At 45.9% G+C, this 14,962-nt stretch overlaps 1 protein-coding gene and 1 long non-coding RNA gene across 8 annotated transcripts in view; both read right to left on the bottom strand.

Annotated features, from left to right (window-relative positions):
• Window positions 1-14,962, bottom strand: part of BCL2L1 (BCL2 like 1) — a 59,859-nt gene that overhangs the window by 21,638 nt on the left and 23,259 nt on the right. The gene's annotated exons all lie outside the window — the stretch shown is intronic.
• LOC116562854 overlaps window positions 503-14,962 on the bottom strand; it is a 32,235-nt gene continuing 17,775 nt past the window's right edge. The window contains exon 4 of the long non-coding RNA XR_004274110.1: window positions 503-514. This is a non-coding gene — a long non-coding RNA (uncharacterized LOC116562854). The remainder of the gene's footprint in view (window positions 515-14,962) is intronic.

Raw genomic sequence — 14,962 nt, 5'->3', positions numbered from 1 at the left:
CTTTATACTTCTCTCCCACTGCCACAGAGAGCACATGATAGGTGTCTGAAGAGCACCTATTACACACGTGGAAAATGGGTCCTTTCTGAAGTGGTGTGGTAACAGTGCGGGCCATATCCGACTATCAGCCACCAATCCTCAGGCACCATGTGGCTACTCATCTTTGGCTACTCTGTGCTAACTACTGAGAGTACAGGTAGGGAGTAAAGGGTAAATGGAAACTACAAGTCTTCTCTTCTAAAACTGTGAAGTAGAGAATCCTGACTTACCCTCCGGAAAAGGCCTCAAACAATAAGGAAAAGCGAAAAAAGGCAGAGAGAAAGCCAAGGGAAGCCCATGGAGACCACAGTTAAGTGAGGGCTTCTGAGTCCAATATATTGGATTTGTATTCTGTCCTTCTTAGCATTCGACCTTAGGACTATAATTTAACTTATTTTAAACTCAAGTTTTCTAATCTGTTCAATGAGGACAATAACATGCTTCCCAAGAAGGATTATTGTGAAGATTAAAAATACTACATTGGCTGAGTGTGGTGGCTCACACCCGTAATCCCAGAACTTTGGGAGGCCCAGGCAGGAGGATCATTTGAAGCCAGGAGTTTGAAACCAATCTGGTCAAGATAACAAGACCTCTGTCTCTATAAAAAAATAAAATAAAACAAAACAAATTAACACAGTGTACCTTATAGCATCTTGCACATGGCAGGCACTCAATAAATAGCAGCAACTATACTGTCATTAGTAAATTAAGCAAAGATGGGCCATCCCTAAAGGACCCTCTGATGGCCAGTAGATGCACACTGAGAACCAGTGACTTGAGGCTGTCTATAGCAAGTGAAGCTCTAAATGGAGAAAATTCTCAAATTCTTTCCCTGGGAGAGAAGCAGGCAGCTCAGTGTACACCAGAGGCCTCCAATCAGATATACGTGGGTTCCTCATAGCTTCCAGGTTGGGTGTTTTGCGGCCAGTTACCCTCTCAGAGCCTGATTCCTTATCTGTATTAGACAATAAGACCATGTTATTCCTCCTGAGAGGCAGGTAAGGGTGTACCATAAGAGCACAGGCATCAGGGGATTGAAACCTGGGCTTAATCCTAGCTCTGCCACTTAATAGCTGGACCATAACCATGGCACTCTATTTAACCCTTCTGAGATTCAGTTTTCTTATCTAAAAACCTTCCTTTTTGAGTGGCTATGAGGATTATCAGATAATGTGCCTGTGCTTAGCACACAGTAACAATTTCACTTGATACATGAAAGTGTTTATCTTGTAATCAGGGCCAGGTACTGGAAGGCACTCAAGAAATGTGCTGATGGCTGGCATGGTGGCTCACGCCTATAAATCCCAGCACTCTGGGAGGCTAAGGTGGGTGGATCACCTGAGGTCTGGAGTTCCAACCTGGCCAACATGGTAAAACCTCATCTCTACTAAAACTACAAAAATTAGCTGGGCAAGGTGATGGGCGCCTGTAGTCCCAGCTATTCGGGAGGTTGAGGCAGAAGAACTCCTTAAACCCAGAAGGTGGAGGTTGCAGTGAGCCAATATTGTGCCACTGCACTCCAGCCTGAGCAACAGAGCGAAACTCCGTCTTTAAAATAAAAAAAAAAAAAAAATGCTGAACCAAACTCTCCACCTGGGTGGAAAGGTGTTCAGAAAAAAGATACTCCTATGCTGGGAGCGGTGGCTCACGCCTGTAATCCCAGCACCTTGGGAAGCCGAGGCGGGTGGATCGCGAGGTCAGGAGTTCAAGACCAGCCTGGCCAAGTGTTGAAACCCCGTCTCTACTAAAAATACAAAAATTAGCTGGGCGTGGTGGCACGTGCCGATAATCCCAGCTACTCAGGAGGCTGAGGCAAAAGAATTGCTTGAACCTGGGAGGTGGAGGTTGCAGTGAGCCAAGATCGCACCATTGCACTCCAGCCTGGGTGACAGAGTGACTCTGTCTCAAAAAAAGAAAAAAGATACTCCTGGGCTAGGCGAGGTGGCTCAGCCCTGTAATCCCAGCACTTTGGGAGGCCAAGGCAGGCGGATCACGAGGTCAGAAGTTCAAGACCAGCCTGATCAGCATGGTGAAACTCCATCTCTACTAAAAATACAAAAATTAGCCGGGCGTGGTGGGGTGTGCCTGTAATCCCAGCTATTCAGGAGGCTGAGCAGGAGAATCGCTTGAACCTGGGAGGCAGAGGTTGCAGTGAGCCGAGATGGCGCCACTGCACTCCAGCCTGGGCGACAGAGTGAGACTCCATCTCAAAAAAAAAAAAAAAAAGTAAACTGGTACCCTGGTAACCACTGCCATGGGCCCGGGCTAACTATACCTATTTAAATCCCAAGTACACATATCCTTTGCCCCAGCAATTCCACTTTTAGGGATTCAATCACTTCCCCATATATACTGTATTCACATATGGGCCAAATGACAAATATACAGGGCTATTGATTGAGTATCACTATTATAACTGCAAAAGACTGGGAAAAAAATGTGTCTATCAATGGGAACTGGTTAAATAAAGCATAGAATAGAGCCCTGTGTAGAAAACCATGCAGCATTAAAAGAATGAGAACGCTTTTATGGACTGACACAAGATCTTTTTTTTTTTTTTTTTTTTTGAGACGGAGTTTCGCTCTCGTTACCCAGGCTGGAGTGCAATGGCGCGATCTCAGCTCACCACAGCCTCCGCCTCCTGGGTTCAGGCAATTCTCCTGCCTCAGCCTCCTGAGCAGCTGGGACTACAGGCACGCGCCACCATGCCCAGCTAATTTTTTGTATTTTTAGTAGAGACGGGGTTTCACCATGTTGACCAGGATGGTCTCGATCTCTTAACCTCGTGATCCACCTGCCTCGGCCTCCCAAAGTGCTGGGATTACAGGCGTGAGCCACCGCGCCCGGCCAGAAAGATCTTAAGAGCTACAACTCTGGTATTTGCATCCTATGACAACAAAATACCACTACTGTGTAATCAACAACATCAGGGTTGCTACCATCTCTGACCCTTTGTCTTTGGATGATGCTAAGCTAAAAGTGGACCAGGATCCATGATGAGGTTCCTCTATCCTCTGGGTTAAGTCTGTACAAGTAAAATAATAGGGAAAGAGGTATACCATTAAAATAAAAATTGGCTGGGCACAGTGGCTCATGCCTGTAATCTCAACACTTTGGGAGTCCAAGGCAGGAGGACTGCTTGAGGCCAGGAGTTCAGGACTAGCCTGGGCAACTCAGCAAGACCTCATCTCTATAATCAAAGAAGAAAATGGAAAGAAAGCAAGCAGGGAGAAAGGGAGGGAAAGGGAGGGAGGGGAAGGGAGGGGAAGGGAGAAGAGGAAGGAAGAAAGCTGGGTGTGGTGGCTTACTCCTATAATCCTGCTAACACTTTAGGAGGCTAAGATGGGTGGATTGCTTGAGCCCAGGAGTTCGAAACTATCCTGGGTGACATAGTGAGGCCCCATTTCTAAAAAAAAAAAAAAAAAAAAAACAAAGAAAGAAAGAAAGAAAATGAAAATTATCCCATCGTGGCTCTTTAAGAAAAAAGGAAAGGTAGGAAACTAACTTAATCCTAGCAGAAGTAGTAGTCAGGCTCTACGAGAAGGGCTGACAATGGCCTGAAAACCCCCTCCCTGATCTTTCCTTACCACTCCCTCTCCTGTTTTCTTTAAAATCTGTTTCTTCCATGCCTGCTAAGTCTACTTTATCAGGAACTCCTGAAAGTGGATGGAGACTAAGCTGGCTCTGAAAGAATACAAATGGCTAACAAAACGTTAAGAAAAGATGTTCTCCCTGGAAACAGTCCTTGGATATTTTTAACTGCCCCCCCCCATTCCCCCACCTCCCGTGACAGGGTCTTACTCTGTCACCCAGGCTGGAGTACAGTGGCACAATCATGACTCACTGCAGCTTCAACCTCCCAGACTCAAGAGATCCTCCCACTTCAGCTTCCCAAGTAGCTAGGACTACAGGTGTGTACTACCACGAACAACTAATTTTTTTTGGAGACAGGGTCTCACTATGTTGCCCAGGCTGGTCTCAAACTCCTGGGCTCAAGCCATCCTTCCACCTCGGCCTCCCAAAGTGCTGGGATTACATGTGTGAGCCACTACTGCACCTGGCCAATTTTAAACTTGTTCTTATGAGAATATTTAATCATGTACAAAAGTAGACAGAACTGACCCATCATTTAACAAATATCAACTCGGTGCCAATATGATTTCATCTGTTCCCCAACCACTATTTCTCTCATTCCTGTATTATTTTGAAGCAAATCCCACACAGGTCAGTATGTGTTTCTTCTTCTTCTTTTATTTTTATTTTTTACACAGAGTCTCATTCTGTTGCCCAGGCTGGAGTGCAATGGCATGATCTCAGCTCACTGCAACCTCCATCTCCTGGGTTCAAGCAATTCTCATGTCTCAGCCTCCCAAGTAGCTGTGATCACAGGCATGCTCCACCATGCCTGGCTAAGTTTTTATAAACTCTCTCCCACATGCTGGCTTTGAGAATCAACTGAAAAGTTAAAAAAGAAAGAAAGCCCCTACTTTTTCCCAAAGAGGGTACCTTCGTTTATTACGAAATATTAATGCAGTATATACCGTAAGCTCTAGGTACAACTTAAATCATAAATAATTCAAATTTGCAGCCTTTAAAACCCTATGGAGGCCGGGCGCAGTGGCTCATGCCTGTAATCCCAACACTTTGGGAGGCCAAAGTGGGCGGATCACCTGAGGTCAGGAGTTCGAGACCAGCCTGGCCAACATGGTAAAATACCACCTCTACTAAAAATACAAAAATTAGCCAGGTGTGGTGGTGCGTGCCTGTAATTCCAGCTATTCAGAAGGCTGAGGCAGGGGAATCATTTAAACCCGGAAGGTGGAAGCTGCAGTGAGCCAAGACCATGCCACCATACTCCATCCTGGGTGACAGAGCAAGACTCTGTCTCAAAAATAAAATAAACAGGTCAGGCCGGGTGCGGTGGCTCACACCTGTAATCCTAGCACTTTGGGAGGCCGAGATGGGTGGATCACTTGAAGTCAGGAGTTCAAAACCAGCCTGGCCAACATGGTGAAACCCTGTCTCTACTAAAAATACAAATAAAATTAGCCAGTCGTGTTGGCGGGTGCCTCTAATCCCAACTACGTACTCAGAGGGGCTGAGGTAGGAGAATTGCTTCAACCCAGGAGGCAGAGGTTACAGTGAGCCAAGACTGTACCACTGCACTCCAGTCTGGGCAACAGAGTGAGACTCTGTCTCAAAAACAAAACAAACCCTATAGAAATAAAGGCATTCCACCTTTATTTAAAAATAGGGGCCAGGTGAGGTGGCTCATGCCTGTAATCCCAGCACTTTGGGAGGCCGAGGCAGGTGGATTACTTGAGGTCAGGAGTTCGAGACCAGACTGGCCAACACAGTGAAACCTCATTTCTACTACTAAAAAAAAAAAAAAAAAATTAAAAAATCAGCCAGGCGTGGTGGCACATGTTTGTAATTCCAGCTAATTGGGAGGCTGAGGCAGGAGAATTGCTTGAACTTGGGAGGCAGAGGTTGCAGTGAGCTGAGATTGTGCCACTGCACTCCAGACTGGGCGACAGCAAGACTCCACTCAAAGAGAAAAAAAAAAACCAAAAACACTAAGGTGACATAAGAGTCACTTCCAGCTCTATTAAGGGATTAAATGTGAAAGACAAAATTTTAGAAGAAAGTACTATAGACAAATGTCTTTAGGACAACAAGTTAAGGAAGAATGGATTTATTCAACAAAACATCATAGGTATAAATCATAGAAGAAAAAACTCAGCTACATTAAAATTAAGAAATTCAAGTCATCAAACGACGTCACATACAAAGTGAAAGGACAAAACACAAACTGAAAGGCTATATTTGTAACATGCATAGACAAAATATTAGTATTCAAAATATATTTAAAAAGCCTACAAATCCATAAAGAAAAAGCCAAATCAAAAGGAAATGGAGCAAAGACTTGAACATTTTACAGAGAGGAAAGCTGAATGGCCAGCAGATGTAAGAAAAGATTCACAGCCCTACCTGTAATCTGAGAAATGCAAATTAAAAGCACAAGATAGCATCTCACACCCAGCAGTGCCATAAAAATTTAAGTCTGACCATATCAAGAATTAACAAAGAGGTAAAGTAACAGAAAACCCATATGCTGTTAGTGGCTGTGTAAATTTATACAAACATAGGAAAACAATCTGGCATTACCTTCTGATCAAGCAATTCCACTTCTGTGTAAACCCTACAACAATGATTCTCAGTGAGGTCCCAGGACCAGGAGCGGCAGCATCAGCTGAGAAGTTGTTAGAAGTGAAAATTCTGAGGGCCCCAACCCCGACATACACAATCAAATACTTTGGGGGTGGAGCCCAGCAATCTGAGGTTTAACAAGCCTTCCAGGTGATTCTGATAGGCGGCTAAAATTTGGGAACCACTGCCTGGGAGAAACTCTTAAACATGTGCATGTGCAGGAGATACAAACAGTTTTCATAACAGCCTTGTCTGAAATAGCAAAAACAAGGGAACAACCCAAATAACCATTGACAGTAGAATGGATACACAGCTTGAGACATAATCATAGAAAGGGATATGAAAATGAACAAATTATGCTATGTAAGTAACATGGATGAATCTCAGTCTTGAATGAAAAAAGCAAACTCCAGATAAATAAACACCGTATAATACCTAAATGAAGTTTAAAAGCACGCGGAGGCCGGGCATGGTGGCTAATGCCTGTAATTCCAACACTTTGGGAGGCTGAGGCAGGCGGATCAAGAGGTCAGGAGTTCAAAACCAGCGTGAAGACAGTGAAACCCTGTCTCTACTAAATTATAAAAATTAGCCAGGCACGATGGCAGAAGCCTGTAATCCCAGCTACTAGGGAGGCTGAGGCAGAAGAATCGCTTGAACCCGGGCGGCAGAGGTTGCAGTGAGCTGAGATTGGTACCACTGCACTCCAGCTTGGGTGACAAAGTGAGACTCCATCTCAAAAGAAAAAAAAAATAGTTGGTCATGGTGGTGTGTGCCTGTAGTCCCAGCTACTTGGGAGACTGCGGCAGAAGAACAGCTTGAACCTGGGAAGTGGAGGTTGCAGTGAGTCAAGACTGCACCACTGCACTCCAACCTGAGCAACAGAGCGAAACTCTGTCTCAAAAAAAAAAAAAAAGCCCATGCAGAAGAATATCCTATATTGTTTAGGAATATATACCTATTTAGTAAAATAAAAAAAAATAAAAAAAATAAAAAAATAAAAAGGCAGCCAGGTGTGGTGGCTTACACCTGTAATCCCAGTGCTTTGAGAGGCTGAGGTGGGAGGATCACTTGAAGCCAGGAGTTCTAGGCCAGCCCAGGCAACACAGTGAGATCCCATCTCTTAAAAAAAAAAAACAAAATACATGTGGTGGTATGTGCCTGTAGTCCCAGGTACTTGGGAGGCTGAGGCAGGAGGATTGCTTGAGCCCAGGGCTTTGAGGTTGAAGTAAGGTATGATCACACCACTGCACTCTAGCCTGGATGACATAGTGAGATGTAACAAAACAAAACACAGAACTCAGGATTATGGGTGGTGGGGTAGCTGTGATTGGGGGAGAAGTACCCAGAGGGCTCTAAGCTACTCAGGTTTGTTTTTGTTTGTTTTTAGAAACAAGGTCTCCCTCTGTTACCTACACTGGAGTATAGTGGCACAGTCATAGCTTACTGCAGCATTAAACTTCCAGGCTTAAGCGATCCCCGACTCAACCTTCTGAGTAGCAGGAGTTATAGGCATGCATCACCATGCTCAGCTAATTTTTAATTTTAATTTTTGTAGAGATGGTGGTCTCACTATGTTGCCCAGGCTGGTCTCAAACTCCTGGCTTCAAGCAATCCTCCTACCTCAGCCTCCCAAGGTGCTGGGATTACAGGCATAAGCCATCATGCAAGGCAGACATATGTTTGACTATTAAACTAGATGATGAGTTTACAGGTGATGATTTTCCTATTTTTGAAATTGTACGTATGCATTAGATATTCTCTGTTGTATTTATGATAAATTTCTTAAAAAAAAAAAAAAAAAGGTGTACTGAAACAGTACAATATTCTGAGCCAGAACTGCAACCACTAACTCAACATACGCAGTGTCCGAAGGGTTAAGCCTATTTCTCTGCCTGTGGGTGGGAGGGCAGGCAGCAGCTGGGGCACAGTGGGAGTTCCTGGCTCCAGCTGGCTCCAGCCTGGATCAAGCACCACGCCCAGGAACTGGCACCTGTAGGGGGGGGCGCTTCTGGACAGGTGGCACCTGTAGCCCTTGGTAACCTGATACTTGTGAGAGTCTGGGCCCAGTCAGATGGGTGGAGGGCTTCCTTCTGTCAGAGCCCCTCCATCTAGTAAGGAAGTTTGCTGGTGGCAGCTTGGAGCTGGTGAGAAGGGGAAGAGGGTCTAGGATATAGGATGGGGGTGGGGAAGGAAGTGGGTGGGCTGGGCTCAGATACCAAGGGAGGGTGGTAGGATTAGCACCTGCTGAGAATGAGATTAGGTTTCTTGGGAAGAATCTCATGCCCCCCCGAAAGCTGTCTCCCTGTGGCTTTTCTCTGCTGGACAGATGGTGTCTGAGCTGCCTCTTGGAGGGTGGGCTCCTTAAGGGGGTGGGGAAGGTGGGGTTCAACCTGCTGCCTGCTTTCTAGATGACTTTTAGGCCCTGGGACTTCCTGCTTTCCAACAATAATAATAAGGATTAGAGCTAACTCTTACTGAAGGTTTACCATATGCCAGGCATTGTCCTAAACCCTTCATACAGGCTACTCCCATTGATTTTCACAGAACCCAACTGTCTATCATCTAGATAATAGGTTTATGTTGAAGGAAACTAAGCTTTGGTGAAGTTAAACACTTGCTCAAGTAAAGCAGGTCCTGGTGGTGTATCTATAATTTCAGCTACTTAGAAGACAGTGGCGGGAGGATCACTTGAGCCCAGGAGTTTGAGACAAGCATAGGCAACATAGTGAGATCTCATCTCAAAACAACAACAAAAACAAAACAGTAAGCAAACTAGGACTTGAATGTAGGCAGTTCAACTCCACAGCCCTAGCAGGAAATCACTATTAGCCAAGGCATCTTCCCCATATTAAACGGCAGTAAGGACTTTCCAGTTTCTTAAGCCAAAACCCTGGACTCCTCTCTCTTTCATCTCTTACACAGCAATCATCTGCAAATCCAGGTGGTCCAACCTTCAAATTATATCAATGATCTGACGACTGCTCGCCACTTCCATCACCCCTCCACCCTGGTATAAACTGCTGTTATCACCCACCTAGCTTCTCACTGGTCTCCTGCTCCTGCTCTTACCTGTAGAGTTTGTTCTCCATACCAGAGAGATCCTAAAACCTGTCACTTTTTTTGCTTAAAAATGCTCCATGCCTAGCTGGGCACATCGGCTGGCACTTGTAATCCCAGCACTTTGGGAGGCTGAGGTGGGCAGATCACAAGGTCAGGAGATTGAGACTATCTTGACTAACATAGTGAAACCCCATCTCTACTAAAAATACAAAAAAAAAATTAGCCAGGTGTGGTAATACACGCCTGTAGTCCCAGCTACTTGGGAGGCTGAGGCAGGAGAATTGCTTGAACCTAGGAGGCGGAGATTGTGGTGAGTTGAGATCACACCACTGCACTCCAACGTGGGTGACAGAGCCAGACTCCATCTAAAAAAAGAAAAAATTCCTCCATGCCTTTCCACTGCCCTCAAAGCAAGGTCCCTCAAATGCAGCCCTACAAGACCTGGCCCCTGGTGACTTCTTAGACCTGATTCCTACCACTGGCTTACTCTACTCCAGCCACACTGGTCATCTTGCTATATTTTAAATATGTTGGAGAGTCTTTTTTTGTACTTGCTTTATTTTTTACTTTTTTGAAACAGGGCCTTGCTCTGTCACCCAGACTAGAGTAGAGTGACAGGACCATAGCTCACTGCAGCCTCAAACTCCCAGGTTTAAGCCATCTTCCCGCCTCAGTGTCCCAAGTAACTAGGACTACAGACATGCACCACCATGCCCAGCTAAATTCTGGGTTTGTTGCCCTGGCTAGTCTAAAATTCTTGCCATCAAGTGATCCTCCTGCCTTGACCTCCCAAAATGTTGGGATTACAGGTGTAAGCCACTGCACCTTCTTGTTTTACTACTTGCTGTTCTCTACACTTACAACACTATTCCCCCAAATATCTGCATAGATCATGCCCTCACTGCATTCAGATCCAATGTCATTATCAGAGAGGCCTTCCTAACTACCCTACCCTTCCTCTTCCCATCCCTAATCCCCTTTCCCCTTTATTTTTTCCTATAGCACTAAATACTACCTCACATGTTATTTATTTTTTAGAGGTGGGGTGTCACTATTTTGCCCAGGCTGGTATTACTTGAACTCCTGGTCTCATGTAATATTCCACCTCGGCTTCCCAGAGTGCTAGGATTATAGGCATGAGTCACCATGTCTAGCCCTGACATGTCAACTTACTTAGACTCTGTCACCCACATTGGAATCTCCACTGGGTGAGAACAGGGACTTTGGTTTGTTCAGACTGTATGTCCAACCTTTAGCTCAGTCCCTGATGTATGGCAGGAACTCAATAAATACTTGTTAATGAACAAATGAATGAATGACCAATATCCCTCAGGAAATGACTCAGACTCAGAGGGGAGGAAGGCTGCCTGAGTGTCCTTGGCTTTCTCAGCCCTGATGACCTTTGTTAGCCCCATGGCAGTGGTCAATGTCCTTCCCTATTATGAAATGTCCTGGGTGCATAGCATCACCACTGTGTCATCTACTTGTGCCTGCACCCATGCACACACACAGGGACACAAAGCTGGAACAGTGCTGGTTTTGAGAAGGAGTAGGCCTGGGCAGTTGAAGTGCAGGTTCAGTGAACTGTAGGGCACTTATTTCTAGGTGACTGTCTTTGCCACTGCTGGTCTACCAAGGCCTCCCAGGCATCTGCCCCTACACTGTATACATTTTGGCATTTATTCTCATGAATAAAGCATCATTAGAGGCCAGGCACTGCTGGCTAACACCTGTAATCACAGCACTTTGGGACGTCAAGGTGGGAGGACTGCTTGAGCCCATGCGTTTGAGACCTGCCTGGACAACACAGTGAGACCATGTCACTACTGAAAATTTAAAAATTAGCTAGTCAGCTGGGCATGGTGGCTCTTCTATAATCCCAGCACTTTGGGAGGCCGAGGCGGGCAGATCATCTGAGTTCGAGATCAGTCTGGCCAACATGGTGAAACCCCGTCTCAACTAAAAATACAAAAATTAGCGGGTATAGTGGTGGGACGTGTAATCTTAGCTTCTTGGGAGGCTGAGGCAGGAGAATCGCTTGAACCCAGGAGGCAAAGGCTGCAGTGAGCCGAGATCACACCACTGCACTCCAGCCTGGGCAACACAGTGAGACTCCCTCAAAAAAAAAAAAAAAGCTAGGCATGATGGATGGCATGTGCCTATACTTCACTATTTTCACATGTAAAACATATGTCACAGGGTATATGGCTCCTTGGAATATTACATGAGATAACATATTTAAATCATTCAGCAGTATACTTCGTACCCATGGAATGCTCAATGGATGGCAGCTCTGTAGATCAGTTCTCAATAGAGGGGCAGGCCATTTCAGTTCTCAATAGAGGGGCAGGCCATTAGATAAGCTTGGGGAAGGCTTCCTGGAAAAGACTGGCCTGGTACTGGACTTTGGAGCCTGGATAGGACATACATGAATGCTGGCTTGAAGGAACCTATTCAAATGGAAGAATGAAAAGGATAGGCTTTGGATACTGGCAGTTTGCTGTGTAATCTTTAACAGGTGACTTTACCTATCAAAGTCTCAGTTTTCTTTTCTGTAAAATGTGGATACCGCTAGAGCACACCTCACAGGACTGTTGGGAGGACTAATGAGGTGCTATACTGATAAGTAGAACACCACTGAATAGAATCCCCAGCATGTGCTGTTGCTGTTTCTTATTTGGCAGGAGAAATTGCCTGGGAAAAGGCTGGGAAATACGATGTAAGAGGGCACAGCTATTACTCATTCCTTCTCTCACATCTGCCATCATCTCTGACCTAGACAACTGTAGCAGCTTCCTTCCTGAGCTCCCTGCTTTTGCCCTTGCCCTCCTCTAATCTGTGATCTACCTAGCTACTGGTGATCCTTTATTTTTTATTTATTTATTATTTTTGAGATGGAGTCTTGCTCTGTCACCCAGGCTGGAGTACAGTGGCATGATCTCAACTCACTGCAACCTCCGCCTCCCAGGCTCAATCAACTTTCCTGCCTCAGCCTCCTGAGTAACTGGGATTACAGGTGCACACCACCATGCTGCCTGGCTAATTTTTATATATATATATTTTTGAGAAAGAGTCTCGCTCTGTCTTCCAGGCTGGAGTGCAGTGGCATGATTCGGCTCACTGCAACCTCCGCCTCCTGAGTTCTTGTAATTCTCCTGCCTCAGCCTCCCGAGCAGCTGGGACTACAAATGCACGCTGCCATGCCCGGCTAAGTTTTTTGTATTTTAGTAGAGAGGGGGTTTCACCATGTTGCCCAGGCTGGTCTCGAACTCCTGAGCTCAGGCAATCCGTCCGCCTCGGCCTCCCAAAGTGCTGGGATTACAGGTGTGACCCACCGCATCCAGCAATTTTTGTTATTATTATTATTTTTTTTTGAGATGGAGTTTCGCTCTTGTTACCCAGGCTGGAGTGCAATGGTGCAATCTCGGCTCACTGCAACCTCCACCTCCTGAGTTCAAGCAATTCTCCTGCCTCAGCCTCCTGAGTAGCTGGGACTATAGGCGTGCGCCACCATGCCCAGCTAATTTTTGTATTTTTAGTAGAGACGGGGTTTCCCCATGTTGACCAGGATGTCTCGATCTCTTGACCTCGTGATCCACCTGCCTTGGCCTCCCAAAGTGCTGGAATTATAGGTGTGAGCCACTGCGCCTGGCCAATTTTTGTATTTTTAATAGAGATGGGGTTCACCATGTTGGCCAGGCTGGTTTTGAACTCCTGATCTCAAGTGTTCCACCCACCTCACTCTGTCGCCTAGGCTGTAGTGGCATGAACATGGCTCACTGCAGCCTTGACCTCCTGGATCAAGTGTTTCTCCAACCTCAGCCTCCCGAGTAGCTGGGACTATAGGCATAAGCCACCACACCTGGTTAATGTTTGTGTGTGTGTTTTTTTTTTTTGTAGAGATGACAGGGTTTCGTCATGTTGTCCAGGCTGGTCTCAAAACTCCTGAGCTCAAGCAATCTATCTGCCTCGGCCTCCTAAAGTGCTGGGATTACAGGCCTGAGCTACCACACCTGGCCCTTTTGTGCTTTTCAATCAGTGAGTCAAGGGGAGATCTCCAATAGTGTGGTGGCTGGTCTGCTCTGAAATGTAGTTTTTTTAATCACCTTGACCAGACTCTAAAAGTCTTAAGGTCAAAAAATCCACAAATAACTTTTTGCTTACCCATCCTGCAGTGCTGGGCCTAAGCCTTGGACTTAGGCAAAGGAGATCAGAAGGGTCACATCGCTAAATGAAGGTGGAAGAATGGGAGTAGGAGAGGGCCTGCCTGTGAATCCTCTTGCTTCTCAAGGACACTCTGTTCCCTTAGCTTGACAAGACTTGAGGAAAGCTTTTTCCATGAACAAGCTTTTAAAAACCTTTTAGCTCTTTAAAAACAGCAAGCATTGTTCCAGCCATGACCCTGCAGACAGGTGGAACACCCATACTCCAGCCTCATTCTGAAGAGACTTGCAGAGCAGGAAGGAAGGGGCAATGACTTTCAGTTCCCATAATGTATCTAGAAGCAGCAGCTGATTCAGCTAGATGATGTCACCTTCCCAAACCTCCTGACCAGCAGCTGAGATGGTAAAAGCAGGAAACAGGGGATACTCAGCTGGCTAAGTCCGAACATGCCTCTGGGAAAGGCCTACAGTAACCCCAGGCTCTGGAGGGATCCTCCTGAAGATGAACAGAAAGAGTCTCAGTTGGGAGGACAGTAGGTGTCCTTCAAGACCCTCAAACCAAAATGCTTCTTCAACTCTCCTTTTGCTAAGCAGCTTTCTGCACATCCTGAACCAAAATGCTTCATTTATTCCAAGGGTGGAACAGTGGAAAGAACCCTGCCTTTAAAGCCAGCCCAATCTAGGTCCAAATCCAGAATTCACCATGTAAAGTTGCAGGACCCTGGAATGCAACTTCACCTCTCTAAACTTTAGTTTCCTTGCTGGAAAAGGAAGTAGAGCTAACGGACCATTTATCACACAGTCTAGGTGGGAGAATTAAATGAGAAAATGGGCCGGGTGTGGTGGCTCATGCCTGTAATCCCAGCACTTTGGGAGGCCGAGATGGGTGGATCACCTGAGGTCAGGAGTTCGAGACCAGCCTGGCCAACATGGTGACACCCCATCTCTAAATATGTATATAAAAAAAAAAAATTAAATGAGAAAATGTATGTAGAGTACCTGACGTAGGCTAGGTGCTCAATAAATGGTAGTCACCATTATCCTATTGGGTCTCTGCAGAGGAGATTTGAAAGATCACCTTCATCTATAACACAAAAAGAAACAAAGGGGCCGGGCGCGGTGGCTCAAGCTTGTAATCCCACCACTTTGGGAGGCTGAGGCGGGTGGATCATGAGGTCAAGAGATCGAGACCATCTTGGTCAACATGGTGAAACCCTGTCTCTACTAAAAATACAAAAAATTAGCTGGGCATGGTGGTGCGTGCCTGTAATCCCAGCTACTCAGGAGGCTGAGGCAGGAGAATTGCCTGAACCCAGGAGGCGGAGGTTGCGGTGAGCTGAGATCGCGCCATTGCACTCCAGCCTGGGTAACAAGAGTGAAACTCCGTCTCAAAAAAAAAAAAAAAAAAGAAACAAAGGTACTGACTAGACCCACCAGTGTCAGAGCTGAGTATCTGAGTGAGCCCATGTATATATTTGCTCCCCTAG

Source organism: Sapajus apella, unplaced genomic scaffold, assembly GCF_009761245.1.
Source record: "Sapajus apella isolate SASKATOON/1434 unplaced genomic scaffold, GSC_monkey_1.0 scaffold33, whole genome shotgun sequence".
NCBI classification, from domain to species: Eukaryota; Metazoa; Chordata; class Mammalia; order Primates; family Cebidae; genus Sapajus; species Sapajus apella.
This window is presented reverse-complemented; position numbering and strand designations above follow the sequence as displayed.